The following is an 8,880-nucleotide window of genomic DNA, read 5'->3' on the forward strand; positions in this document are numbered from 1 at the left end:
GACAGCTTGGATACATAAAATTGATTCTGATGATTTGTTTGTTAGGGCCAGATAACATAACTTTGTCGAGGGAGGTTTTCTAAATCTTCTTTACTTTTTTTTTTGGTGATTAGTGATTTATGATGATGATGAGACACCTAAAATGATACCCTCTTCATTACAGTGGCCAAAGGACTCCTCTGTATTAGGTGGAAGCCAAAATTGTATTATTTAATATGGCTACATGATCTTGCAAATTAGATGGAAATTTGGTCAACTCTTCTAAGAATCTTTACATTTCAGTCTATTTTTGATACTCAGCGTATACTTTTCAGACTTTATCATAAGACATACTAATTGAATTGTGAACTACTTTTCTGCAGCATGGTTTGTCAAAATAATATTCTACATGGCGGTAGAGCCTTCAGTTTTGATTTGGTGATCTCTAGTAAATTCTTTAGTTTCATTATTTGTTCATCGATTTTCAGAGCATATATTTATTGATTTGTTATTTTTCTCTTTAGTTTTGCAGGAGAGGTAATCTAAATGCACACAATTCCTTGGCGTTCTATCTTCCTCTTGTTTGATCTTTTAGTTTTTGTTTTCACACTCTTTTTTCCCTGGTTACTTTGGTTTTGATCTTGAAGTTTTCTGGTGTTATTTTAATGATCTGCAGCTACTAATGCGTTGTTTTTTTTCACGATATTGAGATATTCTTTTATCCATTTTGCAGCTAGCTTCTGGTTATATATTCCCCATGTTTGATCTTCATGTTTAATATTTGATGAAACATATGTATCTGTTTATTGCATATTGCAGTATAGTGTTTTGAAACAGGTTTATTTTGGTACACTTCTTGCAATGTGAATTATTTTTGATTCATTTTCTCTGGAGTTTTAAATTCTTTTATTTTTCAATATTTCATCTGTATTGTCATTCTTCTCTGGTTGATTATTTTGGGTTCTTCTTAGATATTATTTGGTTGTTGTTGGTTTCAAGCTTGGAGTTTGCCGCTCTTATTTTAACGATGATGCATTACTATTATAGAGTTCGTTAGGCTTTTAGTCGACTTGTTTTTTCTAATTCCTCTTTTGTGTCAAATATTATTCTTCGTTTGAGCATGTACATATCATGTTTTGCTTTTAATTTTTGTTGCAGCATGCTGGAGTTTTGATGTGAATTTTCTTTTTAATGTGTTGCAAATTGGACAGCACGCTTCGTTTTTAACCTGTAATCCGGCAGCGCAGAAGTTTACACGATTATGGAGAAATTCTGATAGTTTTGTGGGGCTCTCTTTGTAATTATGACCTTCTGATCAGTGACTTGGTTTGGCTAATTACTCTACTTTTCTTTATTCTTAGTTTATTCTACAACTATTTTCACAGTAGTTTTGCTGAACATGTATATTCTGGTGTTCATAGTGCAAGTACCTAGAAGTCTCAATCACACTGCACCTTGTTAATTTTGCTGTGCTGCAGTTGGAGATGAGTGCCTCTGTGCTTTGTACTATTTATGTGCTGTGAAATAATTGATCTTTATTTTTAACTTATGTCTTTGTTCCCAAATAATTTGTCTTTGATCATGTACAGGCTGGTCATTAAGTTTGTGTTTCTTCTAGTGTTGAAGTTGTGTGTTTTCAGTATCCAGAACCTAAGTATAAGAACCTGAGGATCCAGAACCTGTCATAGGGTATAAGATTCTGGAATAACTCTTTGCACTTCCCATAATGAGAAATTTTGGACAATTTGGTTACGTCATATGTGTTGTTTGCTGTGACAACTTAACTTTGTTGCGAGAAGTTTTCTCTAATTTTCATTTATGATGATACTCCTAAAAATATATGCTCCTCATTTACAGTCTTTACATGCATTAGGAGGTAGCTAAAATTGTGTCATTTCATATATGGCTGAAGATTGGATGGATGTACCAGAATCTGCAATTGGCTGTTGTAATTACACTTCCATTTGGTGATCTCTATTCTGACAATGAATAAAAATTAATTAAAAAAAATACTTCTAGGTTGAAGATTGACTTATATAATTTTATTAACATTCCAAGTGTTTTGACTTTTGATTTGAAGGATTTCTGCAATATGCTGCATTCATGGAAGTTATACACAGTGCCATTGGTTCCGAGCGGAGCGTTGTTTCCTCTGATGCAATGGACAGGAAGGGCTCAGTTTGTGGTTGTCATTGTTCAGAATATTGATGATGTTTTACTCTATTCTATGGATCACTTCACTTTCACTTCTTTATGTCTTGCCTTGAGTTTATATTGTTTAATTTTATGTGAAGCTTTTGTTTGTTTTTGCAGTTAATTTGATTCCTAACTCAGGATTTTTGTTCTGTGCTTTCTCTAGGTCCAGGAGTTACCTTCCGTTTTATAACTTCTCTTGCATGGAGTATAGCCGAGGTGATTTTTTTATTAGATTGGATTCAGTTATTTTGAGTATGGTTAATATTCACTAATAAGTAGACACACACTCGAGTCTGTCATTAAGTTTAGAAGAGGTGATCGTTACCTAATAAAATGATCTTATAGAACATGACATATATAGCAGAAAATCAGAACATTTGAAAACAGGAAAATGCAGATATCTAAGAGCACCTAGATAGAAATGATGTCTAGACAAGATTTCCTTGCAGCCTTGGTGAGATTCTTATCAACAACCTTAACATTTCTATGTTAGTTGTTATTTTGTTATGTTTATTATTACTAATTATAGAAACACAAGATAATGCAATGTATGCTAAAGAGGTGAGGTGTAAACGGAAATAAATTGAAAGAATAATGTTCTTTGATGTGTACAAGCTGGTGTTGAATTTTTTGTGTTTCTTTCGGTGTTGAAGTTTTTATGTGTTTTCCAAATAGTGTACAAGTTTCTAGATTAACTCTTTGCCTTTCTCATGATCTGGAAATTCGGAAAACTTTGTTATGCCATGATGCTATGATTTGTTGGTTGAATGGTTGGGGACAACTTAACTTTGTTAGCAGAGATTTTCTATAATCTTGCACTGTTTTGTTGTTTTTGTTGTTATTTGTGATTAATGCTTTGTACATGATCTTGCAGCCTTTAATTTGGTCATCTGTTGCCATTCAAAAAAAATAATAATAATAATTTGGTCATCTGTTTTACAACTTCATGTGTCAGCTATGTTTGATACTTAGCATCTACTTTTGTTGTTCCTTTCAATTTTTTGTGTGGAAGAGAGGTTCACATACTTTCAGTTACTTTATGTTCAGCCTTCGGATGAAACAATTTTTTACTTACTTATGTGTATTTGTTTTGGGATAGTGTTGAAACAAATATCCAAGGATGAAACAATTCTAGAGAGCTTGGTTTGGTACTTTTTTGTCCTGTTGATTTGCCACTTTCTTTGTTATAAAATTATTTATTTCTATTTTCTTGCCATTATTAAGGAAATGATTGGTTTGTAACTTTATTGTTCAGTTGATCATTTGCCACTTTTTCATTCTCTTGACTTATTCTATTATGGATTGGTTGTGAAGAATTGTTTGCCTAGCTTTTGAATATAGTTCTTCATTAGATAATAGAGATGTGTTTATCCGTTTTGCAGTGAGTGTCTTTGGATATATGTAGAACATTTTAAGATTCTTTCTTAAATGGATAAGAACAGAGAACGTTCTAGATAAATCAATTTTCTTCCACGACTCATTCTTTATCATTTTTATTTCTTTGCGTTTATGGCAAGACATATAAAGTGAACGGTGAAAATGTTTTTCTGCAGTGCGCGGCTTCTTCATAGCATGGAGCCTAGATTTTCATTTGGTGATCTCTAGTAAATTCTTTTTGTTTCAATCTTTATTGGTTCTGAGAGTATATTTTTCATGATTTGTTATTTATTCTTTGTGTTGCAGGAGTGGATGATATGATTTTTATTTACGTATTGATATGCTTTTCTTAGAATTTCACACCATCAAACTTCTCTCTTCGTTTATTCATCAAGGTTTTGTTTTGTATAATTTTTTGATATAATTCTTCGTTTGATAATTGAGAGATGTGTTTATCCATCCAATGACTCCATCCAATGTCTATAATGACTTGACACAATGGACAAGAACGAAAAACGGTTCCATATACATAAATCAAATTTCTTCAATATGAGTCGTTCTTTACTATTTTTACTTAGTTTTGTATGTTTTCAAAATAATAACTTTCTTCATAGCATGGAGCTTAGTGTTTTGATTTGGTGATCTTTATTAAATTGTTTTTGTTTTCAATATTTTGTCTTGTTCTATATTCCTTTTGTTTGATCTTTTTCTATATTATTCTTTTCTGGTTGATTTTTTTGTATTTTGGTTGTTATTGGTTCTGTTCTTGGAGTTTGCATTTCTTATTGTAATGATATGATACTATTATTGAGTTCATTAGGGTTTTAATTGACATGTTCTTCTATTTCATCTTCTTCATCAGATATTTTTGTACACATGGGTGTTTTGTGTTTATTTTGTTGCCAGCACGTGCATGTTGGAGTTCTGATGTAATTTTTTCTTTTTAGTGTAGCTTGATGTATGATTGTCACCTCTAGTAGAATTTTTCTATTTTGTGAAATATGTACCTGTTTACTGCAGGGTAGTAGTGTGTTTTGAAACAAACTTTTATTTTGGTAAACTCTTCTTTGTTCATAAATTATTTTTCATTCCTTATTTTCTATGGAGTTTTTTTATTTTTCATTCCTTCTTTGGTCACCTCTTAGAGTTTTCTTACCCATCAATACTACTATTTTCTTACATTGGAACAGTGTGAAAGTGCTGGTGAAATTGGGAAAGCATGTCACGCATCATCTGCTTTTGATACTCAACAGTAGGAAGACTCTTTACATTTCAGTCTACATTTAATACTCAACATCTACTTTTGAGTTTTCTGTGGGGAGATAGCCAATAAATGTGCAGCAGGCACAGGTTCTCATATTTCCCATTCAACTAGTAATTTTTTTGTTTGTGTGTATTTGTTTCTAGGTTTGGGATATAACTGGATGGAGCAGTAACTTGGTATAGGGGGAACCTAATGGAGCACAAGAATCTGCAATACTCTGTTTTTGTTGTGCTTTCATTTGGTGATCGCTACTCTTCAATGAATTCTTCACGCTTCTTTTTTTTTTTTTTGAGGATCTCGTTCATTTGATTCTTTCATACGTTCCATTTGGTTTTTACAGGGAGGACATGTACTGTGAAAGTTGTGGCAGAGATTATCATGGACTTATTTTTGGTTTGGTGTGCTAAGTAAAGAACTACGAATGTACTTGTTCTGAATGGTGTCTTTTGATGCATGTCTACTTTTCAGTCAGTTGAAGTTTTGGATATCTTTTGATACAATTGGATAAGAAAGGAGAGTACAGATAATTCAAATTTCTTCAATGAAATTCTATTTACTATTTTTAATCCAGATATTTCAAATTTCTTCATTGAGTTGCTATATACTATTTTTATTTTCAGACTTTGTCATAAGACATACTAATTGAATTGTGAACTACTTTTCTGCAGCGTGGTTTGTCATAGAGCTTTCAGTTTTTATTTGGTGATATCTAGTAAATTCCTTTAGTTTCAGTATTTGTTCATCAATTTTGAGAGCATATATTTATTGATTTGTTATTTTTCTCATTTTTCTCTTTGGTTTTGCAGGAGAGGTAATCTAAATGCAAACAATTCCTTCGTGATCTTCCTCTTGTTTGATTTTTAGTTTTTGTTTTGACACTCTTTTTTCCCTGGTTACTTTGGTTTTGATCTTGAAGTTTGCTGTTCTTATTTTAATAATAATCTGCAGCTACTAATTAATGAGTTATTTGTTTTCACAATATTGAGATATTCTCTCAATCAAGTTTATTTTGGTACACTTCTTGCAATGTGAATTATTTTCGATTCATTTTCTCTAGAGTTTTAAATTCTTTTGTTTTTCAATATTTCATCTGTATTGTTATTATTTTCTAGTTGATTATTTTGGGTTCTTGCTTCTGATATTTTATTTGGTTGTTGTTGGTTTCAAACTTGGAGTTTGGCGCGCTTATTTTAATGTGATACACTACTATTATAGAGTTCGTTAGGTTTTTAGTCGACTTGTTTGCTAATTCCTCTTTTGCATCAAATATTATTCTTCGTTTGAGCATGTACATATCGTGTTTTGCTTTTAATATATTTATTTTGCAGCGTGGTTGAGTTCTGATGTGATTTTTCTTTTTAATGTGTTTCAATTTGGACAGCACGCTTCGTTTTTAACATGTAATCTGGTAGTACAGAAGTTTACATGATTCTGTTGAAATTCTGACAGCTTTGTGGGGCTCTCTGTAATTATGACCTTCTGATCAGCAACTTGGTTTGGAGAATTACTCTACTTTTCTTTATTCTTAATTTATTCTACAACTATTTTTCACTGTAGTTTTGCTGAACATGTATATTCTGGTGTTCACAGTGCAAGTACCTAGAAGTCTCAAGCACACTGCACCTTGTTAATTTTGATGTGCTGCAGTTGGAGATGAGTGCCTCTGCTTTGTACTACTTGTGTCATGTGAAATAAATTGGTCTTTATTTTTAACTTATGTGTTTGTTCCCAAATAATTGGTCTTTGATCATGTACAGGTTGGACATTAAGTTTGTGTTTCTTCTAGTGTTGAAGTTGGTGCCAATGTTTTTGTGTTTCTTCTAGTGCTGAAGTTGGTGCCGAAGTTATACACGGTGCCATTGGTGCCGAGCGGAGCGTTTTTTCCTATGATGCAATGGAATATTTATGAGGTTTTACTCTATTCTATAGATCACTCCACTTTCACTTCTTTATGTATTGCTTTAAGTTTATATTGTTTAATTTCCATGTGAAGCTTTTGTTTGTTTTTGCAGTTTATTTGATTCATAACTCAGGATTTTTGTTCTGTGCTTTCTCTAGGTCCAGGAGTTACCTTCTGTTTTTATAGCTTTTCTTGCATGGAGATTATAGCCAAGGTGATTTTTTTATTGGATTGGATTCATTTATGTTGAGTATGGTTCATATTTACCGATAAGTAGACACACCTCGAGTCTGTCATTACTTACTAAAAGGTTAACTATTAAGTTTAGAGGTGATCATTACTTAATTAAAGGTTAAGTATTAAGTTTAGAGGTGATCATTACTTAATAAAATGATCTTAGAGAATATGACATATATCACAGAAAATCAAAACATTTGAAAACAGGAAAATGCAAATAACAAAGAGCACCTAAGATAGAAAGCTAATTAAGGAAATGCAACCCCATTTCATCAATTAAAACTTAAGGGGAATTTAGACCTTAATAATCTGTGACAGGTAACTGTTCATAAGAGCTAGGGGTGATGAAGAAAATTTCATAGACAACTGCAGCAATAGCCGAACCAATCAACGGGCCGACACAATAGACCCAATGATTAGTCCATGTCCAGCTAACAACAGCAGGCCCAAAAGACACTGCCGGGTTCATGGAAGCACCATCAAAGGCCCCACCTGCCAAGATGTTGGCTCCTACGATGAAACCAATTGCAATTGGAGCAATTGTTCCTAGGCTACCATTTTTTGCACTTCCAATTCTCGTTTGATCATTTGCACTTTTTGATATAATTTGTCATTCGATAAATGTGCTTATTGCTTTTAAAATTAAAAAGAATATTAAGATTTTCGTTTATTCATTTTGTAGTCAACTGATTTCTGGATATCTACAACAATTCGCAATTCTTGATCATAATGGATACGAATGATAATGACTACAAATTCTTCATTGAGTCGTTCTTTATTATTTTTGTTTTTGAGTTTTAATCGTAAGACACAAATTGAATCGTGAACCTGTTTTTTGCAGTGTGGTTCGTCAAAATAATGATCTTCTCTCATCATAGCATGGAGCCTCAAATTTTGGTTTGCATATTTATTTTTAAAGCATATATTTTCATGATATTTTATTTCCTCTGGTGTTGCAGGGATGATAATACTTTTCTTTCTCATGTTTGATCTTCCCGTTTTGTATTCTGATTCTTTTTTTTGGTCTTTTGATTGAGGTTTGATTTGGTTCTGACATGTTAATCTAAAAACGACGTTTTCTGTAGTGCATTATGTTTTGAAACAATAACATTTGATGAGTATCAAGACTCAGGTTTATTTTGGTACCTCTACTTTGAATGCGAATTATTTTCGTTTCTTTTTTTAATCTGGCCGATTCTTGTTGTCTACTCTTCTGGATTTGCTCCTCTATGATTTACCATTACTACTTATTGTTTCTTATCAATGTTGAAAACTATACATGATTTAAGATTTTTTGTTTTCGTGTTTTGGGAGAGCTTGGTGGGCCTATCTTTGTTATGCTGATTTGTGACTTAGTTTGAAGAACTATGATACTATTCTTTCTTCTTGGTTCTTTTTCTACAATCTGTTTGTTACAGCCTAATTTTAATTTTCTTGTGGTGTTAACAGAGTAAGATTTACACGGGTTTGGTATACCACAAAAGTTTCCTACTTTTTCAAACACTGAACCTTTTAATCACCATAATGTTCAGTTGGTTGTGTTACATATCATTATAGTTGTTTCAGCATCCACACTTAATTTTGTGAGGTTATCATATTCTTCCAGCGTTGAAGTTTTTGAGAGTTTCTGTAACGTTTTACTCCGTGGTTTAAAATACAAAATTCTGGAGTAACTCTTCCCTTCCCAAGGTAAGGATTTTTGACAACTTGGTTAGGTGGTGTTTGTTATGATGACCTGTTTCATTGGCCCACAAACTCCTCTGGTATTGCAGTAGGCTTAGTAGGCTTAAATTGTGACGTTTCATATTGAGCACGCCATGATATTAAATTGATAGTGAGGATATGATGTTGATCTATAGTAAATTCTTTTTGTTTCCATCTTTAGCGATTCTGAGGGCATAAAGTTCATGATTTGTTATTTATTCTT

At 32.4% G+C, this 8,880-nt stretch overlaps 2 long non-coding RNA genes across 3 annotated transcripts; both read left to right on the forward strand.

Annotated features, from left to right (window-relative positions):
• The first annotated feature begins 2,065 nt into the window (after window positions 1–2,065).
• LOC123893222 lies at window positions 2,066–5,736 on the forward strand. Its single transcript, XR_006803368.1, has 4 exons — window positions 2,066–2,391; window positions 4,743–4,804; window positions 4,960–5,057; window positions 5,157–5,736. It is a non-coding gene; the product is annotated as an uncharacterized LOC123893222 (long non-coding RNA).
• Window positions 5,737–5,772: 36 nt separating this feature from the next.
• LOC123888113 lies at window positions 5,773–8,059 on the forward strand. Of its 2 annotated transcripts, none has more exons than XR_006801964.1 (4): window positions 5,773–6,310; window positions 6,407–6,726; window positions 6,875–6,930; window positions 7,795–8,059. It is a non-coding gene; the product is annotated as an uncharacterized LOC123888113 (long non-coding RNA). The 2 variants fall into 2 exon arrangements; XR_006801965.1 differs by lacking the exon at window positions 7,795–8,059 and adding an exon at window positions 7,272–7,563.
• Window positions 8,060–8,880: the final 821 nt, after the last annotated feature.

This window comes from Trifolium pratense, linkage group LG6, assembly GCF_020283565.1.
Source record: "Trifolium pratense cultivar HEN17-A07 linkage group LG6, ARS_RC_1.1, whole genome shotgun sequence".
NCBI lineage: Eukaryota > Viridiplantae > Streptophyta > Magnoliopsida > Fabales > Fabaceae > Trifolium > Trifolium pratense.